General features: G+C 40.9%; 1 long non-coding RNA gene across 1 annotated transcript in view; it reads left to right on the plus strand.

Moving 5' to 3' along the window:
* The first annotated feature begins 48 nt into the window (after window positions 1-48).
* Window positions 49-21,663, plus strand: part of LOC122552040 — a 27,838-nt gene continuing 6,223 nt past the window's right edge. Inside the window, exons 1-2 of the long non-coding RNA XR_006312278.1 lie at window positions 49-105; window positions 17,816-17,911. This is a non-coding gene — a long non-coding RNA (uncharacterized LOC122552040). The remainder of the gene's footprint in view (window positions 106-17,815; window positions 17,912-21,663) is intronic.

Raw genomic sequence — 21,663 nt, forward strand, 5'->3', positions numbered from 1 at the left:
TGAGTTACACGATATTGCACAGCTTATTATACTTAGCCGTCAAATTAAAATGAAGGCATCATCCAGCAAGAAGGTTGAAATAAAGATTTAAGTCTCTGGATAATGGTGAGTGTTTGAGAACTGGCAGAAGTAGCAGTTATACAGTGCATTTGGTACTAGTGCCATCCTGTGTAGCTCTACATTTCACAGCTCACTGCTCCATCTATTCCTCTTAGTGCAGGAGCTTTAGAACCTTACCTATTAGTCTCTTATTTTCCAGTCCATTTAACCTGCTGCTATTTACCTGAGAGAAGTTTCAGGCAATATCATTCAAGTATTAACGATACATCAGGGGAGAGATAAATTGAACTCACACCATATTTTGGAGAGTGCCATGAGCTTAAGAAGCAGAATCTAAAAGCTAACATTTAGAAAAGGGGAGAATGTGCAGACAGCACAGATTTCAACAATATAGAAACCAGTAGAGGACCCCAGGGAGACTTCACTGAGGAGCATTCTGGGAGAAGTCAGCTCAATCACCTTGACCTATCTATCCCTCTCTCCTCCTCTAACTGAAACAAAAGAGGGAGTGATAGATAGATAGTTAGTTAGATAGATAGACAGGTAGATAGACAGGTAGATAGACAGGTAGATAAACAGATAGATAGTTAGTTAGATAGATAGATAGATAGATAGATAGATAGATAGACAGACAGACAGACAGACAAATAGATAGATAGATAGATAGATAGATAGATAGATAGATAGATAGAGACAGGCTGTTACGAGGTTTGTTGTAGCCTACAGGTTATTTGGTCTGTTTCTAAAGATTGCATTGTAATTTATGCAACCAGTAAGAATAAGTGCCAGTTTAGGTGAATACAGGTGAGTAAGATAAAGGAAAGATAAAATGCTTTTATCTTTTTTCGTGTAAAGGGACAGAGATGGCAGTTTGGGCGGTAGTGTGCTCCTCCTGCCAAATGTGGGAGATCAGGGAGCAGTCTAGTATCCCTGACGACTATGTCTGCAGGAAGTGTGACCAGCTCCAACTGCTCACAGACTGCATTGCTCAGTTGGAGCAGCAGTTAGACACACAGAGGAGCACACAGAGAACAGAGAGTGTGATGGACACTAGTTACAGGGAGGTGGTCACATCACCGGTTCAGTCAGGTAGATGGGTGACCGTGAGGAGACGCAGGCAGGTAGTGCAGGAATCTGCTGTGGCTGTTCCCCTCACTAATATACCCTTTTGGACACTACTGGGGGGATAGCCTCTCAAGCCAAGCCTGCGGCACAATAACTGGCTCTGCTTTAAGGCAGGGTTGACCAAGATCCAAGTGAGCAACAGTGGTCGGAGACTCCTTAGTTGGGGGCACAATCAGGTGTTTCTGTGGCTGCCTTCGAGAATCCAGTATGGTGTGTTGCATTCCTGCTGCCAGGGTCAAGGACGTCTCTGAATGATTGCAGGAAATTCTTAAGACGAAGGGTAAGCAGTCAGAGGTCATTGTACACATTGGTACCAAAGACATAGTTAGAAAAAGGGGTGAGGTCCTTTGGAGGGCATACAAGGAGTTAGGAAAGAGGCTGAAAAGCAAGATCTCGAGGATAGTAATCTCTGGGTTACTGCCAGGGCCACGTGCTAGTGAGGCAAGGAATAGAAAGATAAGACAGATGAATGCATGGCTAAAGAGCTGGTGCAGGGGGCACAGTTTCAAGTTCTTGGATCGATGGGATGTTTTCTGGGGTAGGGATGACCTGTACAAGAGGGACAGGTTACACCTAAGCTGAAGGGGAACCAATATCCTCGCAGGGAGGTTTGCTATTTCTACTCAGGAGGGTTTAAATTAGAATGTCTGGGTAGTGGGAACCAGAGCAGCAGTCAGTAAGCAGAGGGATTGAGGGGAATGTGGATGTCAGGACCAGTAAATTAGAATGGAAAGACAGGCAGAGACAGGCAAATGAACACAATGGTACTAATGGTCTGAGTGTATTTATTTCAATGTAAGGAGTATTACACATAAGGCAGATGAGCTTACAGCCTGGATCAGTACATGGGACTATAATGTTGTGGCCATTATAGAGAGTTGTGTGAGAAAGGGACAGGACTGGGGGCAGCTCAGATTTACATTGAGTTCCAGAGTTTCATTGTTTTAGATGAGATAGAGAGGAAGGTAAAAGAGGTGGAGGAGTTGCTTTATTAATCAGGGAGAGCGCTTTGTCTATGTTCAGAGCGGACATACTGGGGTGGAACAGTGGCCCATGGGGCAGCGTGGTGGCTCAGTGGTTAGCACTGCTACCTCACAGCACCAGGGACACGGGTTCGATTCCAGCTTGGGCGACTGTGTGTGTGGAATTTGCACATTCTCCCCGTGTCTGCGTGGGTTTCCTCTGGGTGCTCCGGTTTCCTCCCACAATCCAAAAGATGTGCAGGTTAGGTGAATTGGCCATGCTAAATTGCCCGTAGTGTTCAGAGATGTGTAGGTTAGGGATATTAGTCAGGGCTAAATGTAGAGTAATGGGGACATGGGTCAGGATCGGATGTTCTTCAGAGGGTCAGTCTGGACTTGCTGGGCCAAAGGGTCTGCTTCCACAATGTAGAGATTCTATAATTCTCTATAATGACTAGAGGGTTCATCCACTGATGCAATATGCTCAAAAATAAGATGGGATTATACTCTAGGCCCACCCAATAGTCACCATGACATTGAGGAACAAATATCTAGGCAGATTATGGAAAGATGCAATAAAAACAGAGTTGACATAGTGGGTGACTTCAACTTCCCAAATATTGACTGGGACACCTTGAGAGCAAGAGACTTAGACAGGGCAGAATTTGTTAAATGTACCCACGAGGGTTTCTTGAAATAGTATGTGGATAGTCCAAGTAGAGGAGGGTCCAACTGGATTTTGTACTGGCTTATGGGCCTGGCCAGATGACTGGTCTTTCAGTGGGAGAGCATTTGGGAACAGTGATCACAACTCCTTAAGTTTTAAGATAGCTATGAATAAGGATACGTCAGGATTTTGTGGCAAGTTACTGAATTGAGGGAGTGCACATTACGTCAGTATTAGGCAGGAGCTTGGGAGTGTTAATTGAGAGGAGTTGTTATCAGGCAAGTCCACATTTAATAAGTGGAAGAAGTTTAAAGACCTGCTGATGAGAGTTCAATACCGGCACGTTCCAGTAAGGAGCAAGGAGAAGGATAGCAAAGTAAGGGACTCTTGAATAACAAGGGAGGTTGTGAATTTACTCAAAAGGAAAACAAAAAGAAGCATATGAAAAGTTTAGGAAGCTAAAATTTGACAGAGTCTATGAGGAATATAAAGAGGGCAGGAAACATCTCAAGGAGGGAATTAGGACAGCAACATACAGCCATGAAATGGCCTTGGCAAGAGAGTTAAAGAGAATCCTCCATATGTACATCAAAAACAAGAGGTAACTAGGGAGGAACTAGGACCACCTCAAGGATAAGGAAGGGAATTTCTGTTTGGAGGTAGAGAATGTGGGTGAGAACCTAAATGAGTACTTTGCATCAGTATTCACCCAGGAGATTGATATGTAGGATAGTGAGATTAATGTGGAGCATGCTTATATGCTCTGGCATTTTGACAACAAAAAAGAATTGGTGTTGGGTCTCTTGAAGCGCCTTAAGGTGGATAAATCCCCAGGGCCAAATCCTAACTAGATTAGAGTGTTGCTGGAAAAGCACAGCACTTCAGGCAGCATCCGAGGAATTGCAAAACCTGCACCCCACCTCCTCCCTCAACTCCATCCAAGGCCCCAAAGGAGCCTTCCACATCCATCAAAGTTTTACCTGCATATCCACCAATATCATTTATTGTATCCGTTGCTCCCGATGCGGTCTCCTCTACATTGGGGAGACTGGACACCTCCTAGCAGAGCGCTTTAGGGAACATCTTCGGGACACCCCCACCAATCAAACCCACCGCCCTGTGGCCCAACATTTCAACTCCCCCTCCCACTCTGCCGAAGACATGCAGGTCCTGGGCCTCCTTCACCGCCGCTCCCTTACCACCCGATGCCTGGAGGAAACACTTCAACCCCATGGCATCAATGTGGACTTCAAAAGTTTCCTCATTTCCCCTTCCCCAACCTCACCCCAGCTCCAACCTTCCAGCTTAGTACCACCCTCTTGACATGTCCTACCTGCCTTTCTTCCCTCCCACCTATTCACTCCACCCTCCTCTCTGACCTATCACCTCCATCCCCACCCCCATTCACCTATTGTACTTTTTGCTACTCTATTCCTGATTAAGGGATTTTGCCCGAAACGTCGATTTTCCTGCTCCTTGGATGCTGCCTGACCTGCTGTGCTTTTGCAGCACTACTTTAATCTAGACTCTGGTTTCCAGCATCTGCAGTCCTTGTTTTTACCAAATGGTAACTATCCCAGGTTATTGAGAGAGGCAAGACAGGAGATTTCTGGGCCTTTACCAAGATCTTTGTATCCTCGCTAACCACTGGAGAGTTCCCTGAGGAGTGGGGAGTAGCTAATGTTGTTCCTCTGTAGAAGAAGGGAAATAGGGATAATCCAGGAAACTATAGACAGGTGATTCTTACAACAGTAGTTCAGAAGCTATTGGAGTGAAATTTTAGGGATAGAATTCATGTGCATTTGGAAAAGCATGACCTAATTAGGGCCAGTCAGCATGGCTTTGTGCAGGGCAAGTCATGTCTCACTAATCTGGGTGACATGGTGGCTCAGTGGTTAACACTACTGCCTCACAGCAGCAGGGTCCCAGGTTCAATTCCAACTTCATGTGACTCCCTGTGTGGAGTTTGCACATTCTCCCTGTGTCTGTGTGGGTTTCCTCCCACAGTCCAAAAATGTGCCATGTTAAATTGCCCATAGTGTTAGGTACATTAGTCAGAGGGAAATGGGTCTGTGTGGGTTACTCTTCGGAGGGTCAGTATGGAATTGTTGGGCTGAAGGGCCTGTTTCCATACTGTAGGGGATCTAATCTAATCTAAAACTTGATTGAATTTTTCGAGCTAGTGACAAAGGTGATCAATGAGGAAAGAACAGTGGATGTTGTTTACATGGATTTTAATAAGGCTGTAGACAAAGTTCTCATGGTAGGCTCATCCAGAAGATTAAGATGCATGGAATCCACAGTGACTTTGCCATTTGGATTCAGAATTGGCTTCCCCACAGAAGGCCAGAGGGTAGTGGTGGAAGGGTGTTTTTCAGGCTGGAGGTCTGTGGCCAGTGGTTTTCCGCAGTGATCCATATTGGGACCTTTGCTGTATGAGATATAAATAAATAAATAAACAAACAAACAAATGACTTTGATGAAAATATAGGTGGATGGGTTACTAAGTTTGCAGCCAATACAAAGATCGGTGGAATTGTTGATAGTGTAGAAGGTTGTCAAAGGATAAAACGGGATGTAGGTTAGTTGCAGTTATGGGCAGAAAAATGGCACATGGAGTTTAATCAGGGTAAGTGTGAGATGCTGCATTTTGAGAGATCAAATGTTAAAAAAAAGAATATAGTTTATGGCAGGACTCTAAACAGCATTGATGTATAGAGGGATCTTGGAGTTCAAGTCAATAGCTCCCTGAAAGTGGCCACGCAAGTAGATAAGGTGGGAAAGAAAGTGTATGGCATGCTTGCCTTTATGGTTTGGCGAATTGAGTACAAGAGTCAGGATGTTATGTTGCAGCTTTATGAGACTTTGGTCAGGCCATACTCAGAGTATTACAGTTAATACTGGTCACTACATTACATGATTTGGGGAGGGTGCAGAAGAGGTTTACTAGGATGCTTCCTGGATTGGAGGGTATGAACTATAAGAAGTGGCTAGAAAAACTCTGGTTGTTTTCTCTGGAGTGGTGAAGGCTGAGGGGAGACTATAAAATTGTAAGATACATTGATGGGTTGGCAGTCAGAATGTTTTTGCCAGAGTTAAAATGTCTACAATTAGGAGGCATGTATATAAGGTAAGAGAGGTAAGAGGGTGAAAGTTCAAAGGAGTTGTGAGGGGCAAGTTTTTTACCCAGAGAGTGGTAGGAGTCTGAAACATGCTGCCAGGGGTGGAGGCAGATACAGTAGGGATGTTTAAGAGACTTTTCGATAAGCACATGAAAATGCAAGGAATGGAGGGATGTGGACTAAGGGCAGGCAGAAGAAATTAGTTTAATTTGGTGTCATGCTTGGCACAACATTTTGGATAGAAGGGCCTGTTCCTTTGTTGTACAGTTCTATATTCTATGTTGTATGTTCTATGTTCTAACAACTTTCTAAAATAGGGAGGTGAACGTATGTAATGCATAGCACAACAGGCAGTAGAGGCAGATATTGTGAAAAATATTGGAGAACATTAGAGCGTGGCACTGTGGTTAGCACTGCTCACAGTGCCAGGGACACGGGTTCAATTCCACCCTCAGGTGACTACCTGTGTGAAGGTTGCACATTCTCCTTGTGTCTGTGTGGGTTTCCACCCACAGTCCAGTGATGTGCAGGTCAAGCAGATTGGTCATGATAAATTGCCCATAGTGTCCAGAGATGTGCTGGTTAGGTGGATTAACCATAGGAAATACCAGGTTACAGGGATAGGGTGGGTCTGGGTAGGATGCTCTTTTGGTGATCAGTGTGGACTTGAAGGGCCAAATGGCCTGCTTCCACACTTTAGGGGTTTGAGGCACCAATGGGTTATAGTAAGAAATGTTTACATACCATATTCCACGGCCTCACAATCAATGAAGATATTTTTGAATTTTTGCAAGTGTTGCCATGTAGTGAGAAAATAGGGAGTTGAGTTATATTAGATCTTAAGATAAACCAAGTGGGTTGCAAAATCTATTTAGCTCCTTTATTATTACAGGTGGATTTTTCCACAAAAGGCTAGGTGATTTACTAGTTTTAAATCAGAGATGGATTTTTTTTTTTATTAAGCAAAGTTATTGATGGAAAAGGGCCAAAGGAAGGGATTAGGCCACAGATGCGCAATGATCTCAATGAATGACAGGAACAAGATCAAGGGACTGAATGGCCTACTCCTGTTTATTTTTAATGGAGGTGAGGAGTTGATTGACCCAGAAGACATGCTAGACAACCTCAGAGGATCTAGCAACATGTGTAGACTGCAAAATGGAGATAGCTCGTTGGAGTTCTCTGCCAGTTTCAGAATCCTAACACTGGAGACAAATGGGGGTCTGAAGCCTACACTTGCTGACATTGGGAATGGTTCAGTGATTTTGGTGAAGGCTAACTCTTAATTAGCCAGCTCCAGTCTAAACATCTACTTAATAATAGACAATCTGTTCCTGACATCATGGCCCCAGTCAGAGGGTCAGTAGCTCTGATACCTCAATAGACCCACCACCAGGAGATATGGGAAACTACTGACCAAAGTGTGAAGTGCTTTGCAATGAATGAATGAATGAATGAATGATTTTGTTGTCACATATACCCAGGAAGATACAGTAAAAAGTGTTCTATCACCACAATCCAGTGTCAATTTGAGTCACAAAAAGAATAAAGGGAAATTACTGAAATAGAGTTCATCTCCTCTGGAGATCAAATTGGATCTCAAGCACAGCTCCAGGGCTTCTACAAGGGCTCAAGGAGTCCCTGCTCCAGAGACAGTGATGACAACAATGGTGGAGGTTCCTTGTGAAAATTAAGTGAAAATATTAAAAGAAAATATTCCAGGGGGCTGAAGACCAAATCAATTAATGAAATAATTGTTCCGGGAAGCTAGGGAGGCCAAAGTTCAGGATGAGTTTAGGCTGCATGAGTTGTATTTCCACAAGTGTTGCTGATTTTTCCCACCAACCCCTCTTAAAGTCCCCTCACCCACTGGACGCCCAGCCTCTCACTTTTTGATTTGAACACGGAAGTTGACTGCCACATCCAGGGAATGGGCAGCCAATCCGCATACAGGCCTGTATCCTGCCAGACACGTCCCAATTGGGTAGACAATATCTGGGAGTCATCCTCATTTAGATCATTCAGTTCCCAGAATTCTGCTAATCCACAAGACATTTTTGACCGTTACTTTTATTCACTCATAGGGTGAGGACATTACTGACCAGGCCAGTACTTACTGCCCATCCATAATTATCCAGAGGGGAATTAAGGGTCAACCATGTTGCTGTGGGTCTGGAGTCACATGTAGGCCTGACAAGGTGAGGAAGGTAATTTTCTTCCCTTAAAAGATGGTAGTGAACCAGATGGGTTTTATTCCCCCACTGATTGGCAATGGGATTCATGGTCATCATTTGATCCTTAATTCCAGATTTCTAATGATTTCATATTTGATCGTCTGCCATGGCAGGATCTGAACCCAAATCCACTCAGAATATTCCCTGCATCTTTAGATGAATAGTCTGGCGATAATAGCACTAGGCCAGCACATCCCTGAGTGCAGATGAAGACTACTTCCAAGTGTTATTCCTCCTTCTTACAAATTAACCACACACTTCAAATGTCAATTGAGAAGAAATATTCAATATCCATGTACTGCTACCACTGGGTCAATAAAACAACTTCATTTCAATATTTCCAGAAAGGAGAAAGCTATCCAAGTTCTCCAAGCAAAATCTAATTTTCTTTTATTGCAGCAGAAATATAACTTTCGTCCTGAAGGGCACATCTCTGGTAATGTCTTCTCCTCTTGTGCCTGCAATTGTCCCCAGTGTGTCCCTAGATACCAGTCATGGATCTTCCTATAATTGTGCTACACACTGCGTCTCAAAAGTTAGTTTCAAAGCAATACTGGCAAAAAAAAAGCAAAAACGCTAACCAAACAAGCCACAGGAGCTAAGGAAATTTACAAAATGCAGAGATTAGCTTCAAAGCAGAAAATCACAGTCTGATATACAAGAAAAAAGAATATTATGGTTTTGAAATATAGTGCAATTATATGTCAATTAAATTAAAAGAGCATTGCTGTCTCTTTAATCACTTCACAATATTGAAGAGTTAATTTTATTTGCCTAGTAAAAATCTTTATATTGCTTCAAACCCTTTCAACAATTCAACCTATCAGATGAAGAGGTTCACTTGGCAAAAGTGAGCAGATACAATATATTATGTAGAAGACATGACTTATTTTTGATGTGCAGTTGTGTATCTTCGATAATTTAATGAAGGGTCTGCCAGCTTTGTGTGATATTAAGGGGAAAGAGGCATCAACTGTGGGATAACTGGGCAAGTTACCTGCAGGATTATGTTACAAGAGCATGGGTTCAAATTCCACCATGGCAGGTGAATTCAGTAAAAGCTGAGAATTAAAAGCTGCCATAATCATAACCATTATTAATTGTCCCGTTTGGTTCACCAATGTCCTTCAGAAAAGGAAACTGCCAATATTACTTAGCCTGGCCTTGAAGTGACTCCAGACCCATAGCAATATGTTTGACTCTTACTCAACAAATGTTGCCCCAGCTAGTAATACCTACTTATCTTTAACATATGCTTTAAAACAGCTCAATTTTTTAACCATAATATAGGCATTGCAACAATGTTCATAAATTTGTAGAAATTACATTGGTGTCTAATTACTGTAATCCAATTCATAATGAAAAAAACAGTTTCTATTGCCAGTTGACTCCACCACCACATATAATGCTTCAAACACAGAATAATATGGATGCTAGAAGTCTGAGAAACAGACAGAAAATGCTGGAATTACATAGCAAATCAGGCAACAAATAAGGAGAAATCAACAGAGTGAATGTTTTAATTTTTACTGCTCAAGAAGACAGTATTGATTGGTTGGCAATAGACTTTCATTGGTCAAGTTGTTGCCAAGGAGAATGTGCCAGAGAACAGTTAACTGGCAAGCTTTTGTTTAAGCTAAAACAGGTGAGTCAGGTTGGATTGATCAAGGTGTTGCCATGGAGAATGCAGCAGGAAATAGCTGAACCCCAATCTTTTGGTGAGTTGGAGAATGCACGATGCATGGATATATTGTTTCTGTTTGCAAAAGACGGGGCCCTCTTTTGAAGAAATGTAACTTTTAGCATGTATGAACCACACTGCAAACCTGACAAGTAATTTTAGGATGGTTGTTTGTGTAATTAATAGCACAAATGATATTTTTAATATGACTCCAAATTCAAAGTTTGTGAGAAGATTTGTATCTCGGGTGCTCGTTGCTGTGGTTCTGTTCGCCGAGCTGGAAGGTTTTGTTGCAAACGTTTCATTCCCTGTCTAGGTGACATCCTCTGAGGATGTCACCTAGACAGGAAACGAAACGTTTGCAACAAAAACTTCCAGCTCGGCGAACAGAACCACAGCAACAGCATGACTCTAAATGTTGTCCAATTGCAGAATCACACTTAATGTTTGGACATTATGTTCTGTTGTTTGCAAATATTGGCTGGTTGAGTATATAAGTGTATAAGTGAAACCTGACATTGTGCGTTCAAATGATGTTGTCATATGCAGAGTGCGGATAGAAAATCAGACAGAGGCCTGGGATGGATCCCTGTAGGACAGCGTAAGTGAAGGAACATGAAAAGAATCCATTGTGAATGATTCTACGGCTACAATTTGATCAATAAGAATGAGGCCCAGTGAGAGCAAACCTACCCAATGTGATGATAGTGGAGGAGGATCATGTAGTTGTTATGACATGGGGTAAACGCCTCTGCTAATGTAAACTGACACACAGAGAAGCTCACCTCGTACTGTAATCTGTTAAATTTTGAGAGGTAAAGAACTATCCCAGATTTCACTATTTAAATTAAAAATTAACAATTTTATTCTTTAAGTCCAACAGAGGACATTCAAACCACAACTATTTACAGCTTCTTTCTTTTAAACCTATCTTTTACCTCCCACTCTACAATATTGGTCCGATAAATTCCCTCTTTAATTTACGGCAAATCAAATTCAAACCCAATTGTTGTCGTCAGATGTTGAACTTTCTCTGTAGATTTCTTTAGGTTGACTTTGGTCTTCTGAAGCACAAATTTCTAAATGTCCTCTCTTTCAGAGAGCTATTCTGCTGGAAATCTTTACTTGTGTGTGCTCTTTGCTGTTCTCCCCTTAACTGTTCAAAATGTCCAGTTTTATCCTCCAAAACATTGGATAATTTCATTGGTTTGATGTCATCCCAAATGGTAAAATTCAAATTTGATTGGATTTTGGTCTCTGGGGCATAGTTCAAACTGATGGGCCGAATTTGATTTTGTTTTTGTATCATGGCAACACCACACCAGCTATTTGTGTCAACCAAATGTTGCATTTTTAAATTGCTCAGCACATTCTGTGTTTTCAGTCCTTGCCAGGTTTCACTGTCTCTTAAAGTTACATTACACCTTGATAACAGTGGTCAACTGTATTAATGAGAAATCAAGAAGATTGAGGAAGGCACATCGGAGCTTACTGTGATCTACAACTACATTATGTGATTCTTTTATGTTTTTGGCCTTATAGCATGCTTCTCTGGCATCACTCCACTTACCCAACTTTTATTGCATCCTCAATTTTAAATGCTCTAACAGTAAATGCATTTGTGCTTCAGCTTTTTCAACACTACATTTCATTTTGTGTGTTCTCTACCTCTATCTATGTCTAAGTCTTCTTCAAACCAACCCCTTTGGCCAAGTATCCTCAAGTCATAGAATTTAAACAACATGGAAAGAGGCCCTTCAACCCATTGCATCCATGCTGTTCAGCAAAATCCAATTAGTCAATTCCATTTTCCAGCACTTTGCTTGTAATTTTGTGAGTTATGACCTTTCAAGTGTTTAACTCAAAAGTTGGGCAGTTGGTTTGCAATGCAGAGTGATGTCATCAAAACCCACATGGCCATTTTAGACTCTCATTTTCAATGACTCCCCTCTCCTGAAGTGTGGTCACCCTCAGATTAAGCCCTCACTAGCTGTCTCTCCCTAATAAGAGAGCAGCCTTATGGTGTGGTAAGACTAAAACAACTTAAATAGTTGTTTTAAATAGTTCTTAAATGTTTTGAGAGCTCTTGCCTCTACCATCCTTAAGGGAATGAATTCCAGATACCCACAATGTTCTGGTGAATATCTTTTGCCTCAAATCCTCTCTAATTCTTCTGCTCCTTGCTTAAAAATGTGCCCTCTGCTTATTGATCCCTTGATTAAGGGGAAATGTTTCTCGTTATGTACACTGTCTATGCCCTCAGAACGTTGTACACTTCAATCGAAAGGGTGGCACAGTGGCTAGCACCACTGCCTCACAGCGCCAGGGACCTGGGTTCGATTCATGCCTCAGGCGACTGTCTGTGTGGAGTTTGCACAGTCTTTCTGTGTCTGCATGGGCTTCTTCCGGGTGCTCCGGCTTCCTCCCACATTGCAAAAGGTGTGCCGATCACGTGAATTGGCCAAGCTAAATTGTCCATAGTGTTCGGTGCATTAGTCAGGAGTAAATGTAGGAAATTGAGTCTGGATAGGTTACTCTTCAGAGGGTCAGTGTTGACTTGTTGGGCCGAAGAGACTGTTTCCGAAGAGACTGTAGGGAATCTAATATCTAAAATATCCATCAAATTCCCCATTAACCTTCTCTGCTCTCAGGAAAATAACACAGTCAATTTATTCAGTCTTCATAGCTGAAGTGCTCCAGCCCAGGCAACATTGTGGTGATTATCTTCGACACCTCCAGTGTAATCACATCCTTTATAATGTGGCAACCAAAACTGCATACAGTTCTCCAGCTGTGGCCTAACTGATACTAAATGCATCTCGACCATATTCAACTATGCCTTGTGTAATAAAGGCAGGTATTCCATATGTATTCTTAAGTACCTCTCCTGGTGCCTTCAAAGACCTATGGACACACACACACACCAATGAACATAAGAGCATAAAAACATAAGAAATAGGAACAGGAGTTGGTCATCTGGCCCATCGCGCCTGCTCAGCCATTCAATAAGATCATGGCTGATCTTTTCATGGACTCAGAACCACTTACCCACCTAATCAGCATGACCTTTAATGCCTTTAATGTTCAAAAATCTATCTATCTTTGTCCTAAAAACATTCAATGATGTCACCTCAACTACCTCACTGGGCAGGGAATTCCACAGATTCAGAACCTTTTAGGTGAAGGAGTTCAATCTTAACTCAGTCCGAAATCTGGTCCCCCTTATATTGACGCTATATTCCCTAGATCTAATTTCACCCACCAGTGGAAAAAAACCTCCCTGCTTCTATCTTATCTATTCCCTTTATAAGTTTCTGTAAGATTCCCCCTCCTTCTTCTAAATTCCGATGAATATAGTCCCAGTCTAATCAAGCTCTCCTCATAAGCCAATCCGTTCCGCCCTTTATGGTTCTTGTTCAATGCTTTTGAGGACTTGGCTGTGTGTGACTCACTGTCAACTGGTAATGCTCCTGTGAAGTCACTTGAAATGTTTGTCTGTATTAAAAGTGCTTGATAGATGCAAGTTGTTAAGTTGCATGAACTCAGATGACAAAAGTCATAAGCAATAAAGATATTTAATGCCACCAATAAATCGTTCAAACTAAGATCATCCTGACAGAGGTTCAATAAAATACTAGCCTGTCTGAAGAACTTCTTTTTTATTCATAACTTGGAGACTTAAAGAAGGCAAAAGCAATTATTCTGTGGACCAGTTCAGATTTGTGACCACAGACTCCAGAAAAAGTGTTGCTATTATTCAGAAATATAAACCTTAATCTATAAACTGTTAGAAGATAATGCTTTGTGTGACAACCAATTTGTGTGATACGTTTGTGAAGAGGTTCAGTATCATATTGCACAAAACTAATTTTATGCTTACCTTTCATTCTATTATTTTTATCATTGGCTTTAGGATAAATTATGATTGTAAAGCTCCTTGTGAGTCAAATGGAAAAAGTTAAAATCAATAATGTCATTTCATCACTGTTCATCACATGTAGCAAAATGCCTTTGGTTCTTTTCAGCTCAATAAAAAATATTAGTCACTTCCAATTCTATGTTCAACTGGCGTCTTTCTGACATAGGTCAAATGATCTGTGATATTTCTGTCCAGGCAACTGCCTTGACTGTATTTAAAGAGAGAATTGTAAGAATTTTCAGTAACACGAATGATCTATTGGCAGATAGAAAGTGGTTTTAGTTCCTATTATACCCCATACTGCAACAGAAAACAAGGACAGTCAGGACAAATTTCATTAGAAGAGCCCTGTCCAGTCTGTATTTGGCATTGCCATGCTGATTTCCGAGATTTCAATGATGGCTGTCTGAAACAAGCATCAGGCGCCTTCCTTATGGACAGATCTATGTTGTATCCCTTGAGGGAAACCACATAGTGCCATAGGAAGGATAAGATCTGTTCAGTCAGCATTTCATGGTCAGAATACAACAAAATCAGAAGTCCAGCAACCTCAACCAAAAATATTATTTTATTTTCAAACACTGAGCTTACTGTTGAGCTGCCAGTGCCCTCTTGCCCCCACCCTCCTTTTTCTGTGAACCTAATCTCTTTCACTCTTACCCCTTCCCACCAGGGTTTAGCTGAAAGCCACTGCTTCAAAGACAGATGATCCAAATGGTAACATGCTCATTGAAACAGTTAGTTCCATGGGCAAGACAAGGATTGCTGCTTGTCACCATATTGAGGCCTCGGCCCAATTTCCATCAACCTTTCATTCCCCCCAGTTGTGCACATTTTGGATATTGACAGCAGCTTTGGTCATGGAAAATTGACTATGGTGAAGTTTGAACTTATAGTATCAACAAAGACTTTGCTTTTTGATCAAGCAAGCATTTCTCCTCATCTAGTAACATATTTATTAATCCCCAAGGTCCAATTCACACCTGAACCAATTTGTGCAATTTATTTCCCTACATGTTCCACAGAATATAATTGCATTACCTTCATTACATAGAATCTATAATGCCTTTTGGCTAATTTTTCTTCTTGTAGCGCACTTTTTATCTTAACTCATGTTTGAACTCTTGTTGTAGCTTGATTACATTCATAAAGTTAAATGATCATAGAATCCTTACAATGTGGAAGCAGGCCCTTTGACCCAACAAGACCACACTGACCTTCTGAAGTGTATCCCAGCCAAACCCAATCCTCTACATTTACTCCGATTAATGAACCTAACCTACACATCCCTGAACACTATGGGAAATTTTGCACAGCCAATTCACCTAACCTGCACATCTTTGGATTGTGGGAGGTAACCGGAGCACCCAAAGAAAACCCCACAGACTTGGGAAGAATGTGCAAACTCCACACAGACAGTCGCTGGAAGCTGGAGTCAAACCCGGTCCCTGGCACTGTGAGGCAGCAGTGCTAACCACTGAGCCACCATGTTGTCCCATGTTAATAATTCATAATAAATTGGCTCCACTAATCAACATTCAAAACCACAGATTGCATTTGGAACATGAGAGACTCGTATGTTGGCACAGTGACATTTGTTACTAGTTAATCAAAATAAATGGTGCTTTATAATGCAAAGGTTCTGAATGAGTTGATGCCACAGTTGTATTAGTTTCAACTAATCTAATGATGCTACAGTCTTTGGTTGGAGAAACAATTGGTCTTACGTGACGTCCTGATGGGAACTGATGTGATATACCTGGCTCCTAACTATTCACATTATTGCTCACAAGTTAATGTTAAATGTACATATTGCTATTATGTAATTAGCCATTTTTTAATGTTAGGCAAGTACCTTTTCTTATTAACACTCTCTTGTGGTCCATCTTTTAGCACTGATAATCAGATATGCCTGCAGGTTCAGCATAGAAACAAAATTTGTAAGATGATCTTATGACACAGCGACAGTGGGTCCCTCACCTCTGGACCCGAAGTATTGTAGTCAAGTCCTACCTGTCCTAGAAATGTGCCTGACCAAATCAGTTAAAAATATCCAAAAAGCAAATTGATCCCACCAAGTACTTTCTAATTTATTTATTTCAGAAAGGTAGAAAATTTGATTGATGAAGGGCTTATGCCTGAAACATCAATTCTCCTGCTCCTTGGATGCTGTGCATCTCCAGCATCACACTCTCAACTATGATCTCCAGCATCTGTAGTCCTCACTTTCTCCTAGCAATACTGAATTGCCCCAAATACATGCCACTACAAATTCATAACCAAAATATTGACAAATAGGGCATAGATGATTTTTAAGTATAACAGCGTGGCCCAAATAATTTTATAATTCCTTAAAGCACAGTTGCAGTGTTGTCATGGTTGTACTGTGGAAAACACCAAACTCCAATGATAATGTCCAGATAATTTGCTTGGTGAAAGCAATTAATTTGACTGCTTCCCAGTTCTTGTGTGAGGTTATGGCATGCAATATTTTACATCCACCTGTCAAATCAATATGTCTCAGTTTGATATCATATCCAAAGGATGACACCTCTTGACCATAACACCGTCAGACTATAAAAAATAGGAGCAGAATTAGGACATTTGGCCCATTGAGTCTGCTCCACCAATTGATCATGACTGATATATGTGTTTAACCCCATTCTCCTGCTTTCTCCCTGTAACCTTTGATCTCCCATGAATCAAGAACCGATCTATCTCTGTGTTAAATACACTCAATGACTTGACCGCCGCAGCTCTCTGTGGCAATGAGTCCCATAGATTCACTACACTCTGACTAAAGTAATTCCTCCTCATCTTAGTTCTAAAGGGTGAGGCTATGTTCTTGGGAAGTAGCCTTTGTTAGTAATGGAACATTTTTTCCATGCCCACTTGACACCTCTTAGCAATGCAGCCTTCCTGTGCTTTAGCAATGGAGTATCAGTTTTGTTTGCATTCAAAACCTGGGAGAGGACCTCAACCCAAAGTCTGTTGATTCTGAGGCAGGAGATTCTAAGGCTACGACAAAGCGACAGAAAGCACCTGAGCTGACACTCATGCTGTACTGAGGAATATCTGTAGAAGGTGCTATCATTTAGTTGAGCCATGAATCAAAGACCCAGATCAACTGATTCTGAATTCTGAGTGTGGCTCATCATATGCAAACATTACAGTAAGAACTGAACTTCAAAGTAATTGGTTGTGCTATGGGGTTTTTTTTCCACTCTTTTCAGATAGTAATGTTTATCAACATCCATGGTTTATAGGAGCTAATTGGTTCACGTCCAATGTAATTAGTGGGGACAGAAAAATCAATATAGATACCCAATGACATTGAGAGATTGTCATCAAGGAAACAGATGTTAGCAAATCGGAAATGGTCCTAAAATCTTTCTTTCAAACATTTGGGTGACACAGTGGCTCAGTGGTTAGCACTGCTGCCTCACAGCATGAAGGACCCAGGTTCAATTCCTGCCTTGGGTGACTGCCTGTGTGGAGTTTGCACATTCTCCCTGTGTCTGTGTGGATTAACTCTGGTTTCCTCCCACAATCCAAAGATGTGCAGGTCAGGTGAATTGGCCATGCTAGGTTGCCCAGAGTGTTAGGTGCATTAGTCAAAGGGGAATGGGTCTGGGTGGGTACTCCTCAGAGGGTCGGTGTGGACTTGTTAGGCCGAAGGGCCTGTTTCCACACTGTAGGGAAAATAATCTAATCACTTGGTAATTAAGGAGAGCTTACAAAACGCAATGTTCACTTATTGATTTGCAATTTTTCAAGTGAACTATTATATTTCTTTCTCATGAATGATGTTATCTCATCTCTTATCAAGGGTTGTTAGAAGCTTGTATAGAAATAGCAAAGAAAGCAATAAAGGAACTAAAGTGGAAAAATCCACCATTCTGAAAATTAAAACTCATGTCCAGAACAGAATTAAAAATGCTTCAGAATTAGTTCAAGGCTATAATGTTCAAATAATCTATTCTTTTCTAAGTGATAAAAAGATCAATAATTAAAATGAATTCCTTCATTTGTCTTTTATTTTTAGATTATTGGGTGTAAAAGAAAATGCTGCAGGCATTAATGTATCATCGAGTCACTGATGCTGAATACCACACACTTTTAAATTTAATTACTGTCAGTGGTAAGTTGTCAACTAATCAGATGTTAGGTGTTAAATGGCTGCAATTCTGTTTTTCAATGAAACTCTGAAAATAGAAAAGTAATTTGTTGTTGTTTTTAAAAATAAATATCATAGAACTCCTTTGAAAGATCAGAGTAGTCTGCCATCTGGTGTGGTTCCTTCCTTGGCCTACGCCAGTTAATTGCTACTGGGGAATTACAGAAACCAGGTTCTCTTCCTAAATCGCTGTCTCGTTACCTCTGCTGGAGAGCACATGTGCACATGAACATGTGAAGTGTAGGCAGAACTAGACTCAGCTGTGATCCACAGTTTGGCAGCACTGACTGCAGAGTTCACACTTGAATGGCCACTTGCTCACTCACACCTCTGAGGACACAGCCTTGGCTGAGACGTGGGAACAGATTGTCTGTCCAAGGCCCTGGCTGCGGGTCTTGGTAGAAGCAGAACCAAAATGCAGTGACATTTTGACATGCCAAAGCAGCAACATTGTTTTGAACATGTCTCTCAGAAGAAGAGGGAATGATTTAATTAATATTAATTAAGAAGAAGGGTTGTGTAAAACAAAACTATTAGCAGTGTTATGTCTCATTATAAAGAAGGATATTAAAATATGAAGGAGATTTTCAAATAGTCATTTAACAAATTTTGACCAAATAGTTTGATCATAAAACTGCAGAATATTTCTTGTTATTTAACGCCATTAGCAAGGTGAAAGATTTCTAGTTATTGTATTAAGGTTTGATTTGTGATTCAAAATGAAAATGCTTCAGCTAGCGGTTTTATCGCGAAGGATAATAGGTCACCTGAACACCAAAAAAGTGGGATAGACCATGACATAAAGCAAGATTAAAGGCAAAGTTCTGCAGATGCTGGGAATCTGAAATCAACACAGAGAATCCTGGAGAAACTCAGCAGGTTTGGAAGCATCTTTGGAGAGAGAAACAGAATTGACATTTCAAATCCAGTATAACTGACGTTTTTCAGATAAAGGAAGAAATAACGGTTTAATTTTAGTAATGGTGAATTTTAAATGTACATAGTATTGATGATATGAAGAGTCTCACCATTTTAAAGTTATAGAGCCATAGAGACATACAGCACGGAAACAGACTCTTCAGTCCAACTTGTCCAAGCCGACTGGAAATCCTAAATAAATCTAATCCCATCTAGGGTTGTTGGAAAGTTTGAGTAGGAAATATACTTGCACTCTCTAACAGAACACAAGAAGAATGAACAACTTTTAGGATGTTAAACTTAAGAGTTTCAGGAAAGCATGAAATGGAAGTTGAAAGATATTCATTAGAAAATTTTATCAGGAGAGACAACAAGAGATGTTAAGATTGAACATTTGCATTTTCACTAGTCCTATTAAAGTAACCCAAATGCAGATAGCCTAATTGTAAATCAATGATATTCTATGTATAGTTATAAAAACATAAAGACACACTTCGTAAGGACAGTAGTTCCCTAATGCTTTCTCCATAGTAATCAGTTGACATCCTTTTCTCATGCAGTGAGAAATTGTTGCTCCTTTTGAAATTGGGCATTCTTATATGTGTCCTGAGGAGTGCGAGATGAAAAAAATTGACAAGCTGACTCCTCTTTTAACAATATTCAAGATAGAAAAGCAAAAGTGATAGATGTTCCAATAGTTAAAGGAACAAAGAGGCCTTGTTATAACTGCATATATAAATCCAGGTTAATGCATTGCCATTGGTGGCAAAGTCAAGGGTGTCAGTGAATGGCTGCACAGCACCTGACGTGTGAGATTGAACCACCAGTGATTGTAGTGATATAGAGACCAATGGCATTCATAGAAAGAGGGATATGGTCCTGCTGTTAGAATTTAGGTAGTTAGGTAGAATGTTAGCAAGTAGGGCCTTAAAAGAAATCAACTCTGGATTACAGCTGGTTGTAACCGCAAGTAAATATAGAAATAATATAGAAACTTGGGGACAGGAGGGAGGGTTGTTGGATATTGAGATTATTTCTCATGAGGTGTGGAGTTTGGGATCTGTACAAGTGGGATAGGTAGCATCAGTCAAAACCAGAAGCAATCTCCTTGCAGGATTATTTGCTACACCTAGTAGAAGGATTTAAACTAACTTGACAAGACAGGAGGTTCCAGGATATAGTATTAAAAAGGGATATCAAGGTACAAAAAAAATTGGGAGAAACAGATAACACCTGAATAGGAAATAGCTAGGTATTATATGGGATTAAGATAAGAGGAACCTAACTTAAAATTACAGTGCATGCATTGCAAATACACAGAATGTAGTAAATAAGATTACAGATTGCCAAATGGAAGTGTGGCATTAGGTGACAGCAGATGTGGCTCAAGGAAGGACAGATCATGGTATTAAATATTACTGGATGCAAGCAGTTCAGGAAATAAAACAAAAACAGGAATGAAGAAAGCACGGAAGTATTGATCAGGAGCATATTGCAATGCAGGGAAGAATTGGGGAGGCAATGGCCTGGTGATATTATCACTGGGCTATTAATCGAGAGGCCCAGGTAATATTCTGGAGACCCAAGTTTAAATCCTACCATGGCAGATGGTGGACTTTAAATTCAATAAATATCTGGACTTAATAAGTCTAATGATGACCATGAATCCATTGTTGGAAAAACCCATCTGGTTCATTAATGTCCTTTAAGGAAGCTACCATCCTTACCTGGTCAGGCCTACACATGATTCCTAGAGGCATGGCATTCATCCACAAACTCCATCAACAAACACATCGACCTGGACCCAATATACCAACCACTACAGCGGACAGCTGAAACTGACAACCGGAAGCGGCAGGGACAGACCACTATAAACACCGGAGGAAACATCAAAGAAGCGCTTCGCAGGAGGCTCCCAAGCACTGATGATGTCGCCTAGCCAGGGGACGAAACGTTTGCAACAAAAACTTCCAGCTCGGCGAACAGAACCACAACTACATATGATTCCAGATCCATGATAAGGGATAGGCAATAAATGCTGGCCTAGCCGGCGACACGTTCATCCCATGAATGAATAAATGTTAAAAAAGAGAGGATATCCAGAGTGGTCAAGCCAGAATCTATTTAAGAGAGAAGGCAGAAAGCAAAGATGCATTGCTAATGTAATCCAACTCATGGTAAATATGTAGTGCTTCCTAAATGTGGGTCACAACCTAATGAGAATCTGGGGTTCTGAGCACTGGAGAAACAATAAGCAGAAACACCAACTGAGTATGAACAGCACTGAGGTCCCATTAACTATGGTGGTCAGAGCCAAACTGACTGATCCTTGAAGCCTGATCCCTGCTGTGAAAATCCAATGAGAAGCTAATATTTTTAAGAATTCTTGAAGATTATATGATTTGCAGCCCAACTAAATTCCTAAGTTGGTTGTCAACACATTTCTTGCAATGTGGCATACTTGTGCATACTAGAAGGTATATAGGTATTATATATATATAGTTAGACAGGGATTTGTTCTTTGTGGATGGAAAGAGGATGTCCAACATACTATACCTGCTTCAGTTCAACAAGAGGTTTACAGCCACTGTCTAGGTCATTTCATGGGTTTTATCAAGGCAGGCATCCTTGTAAGAGGATTCGCAGTAGGGTTAAAATCAACGAGGTAAAAACAATGACTGCAGATGCTGGAAACCAGATTCTGGATTAGTGGTGCTGGAAGAGCACAGCAGTTCAGGCAGCATCTTAGGAGCAGTAAAATCAACGTTATGAAGGGCTTTTGCCCGAAATGTCGATTT

Source organism: Chiloscyllium plagiosum, chromosome 7, assembly GCF_004010195.1.
Source record: "Chiloscyllium plagiosum isolate BGI_BamShark_2017 chromosome 7, ASM401019v2, whole genome shotgun sequence".
In the NCBI taxonomy this organism is placed as follows: Eukaryota; Metazoa; Chordata; class Chondrichthyes; order Orectolobiformes; family Hemiscylliidae; genus Chiloscyllium; species Chiloscyllium plagiosum.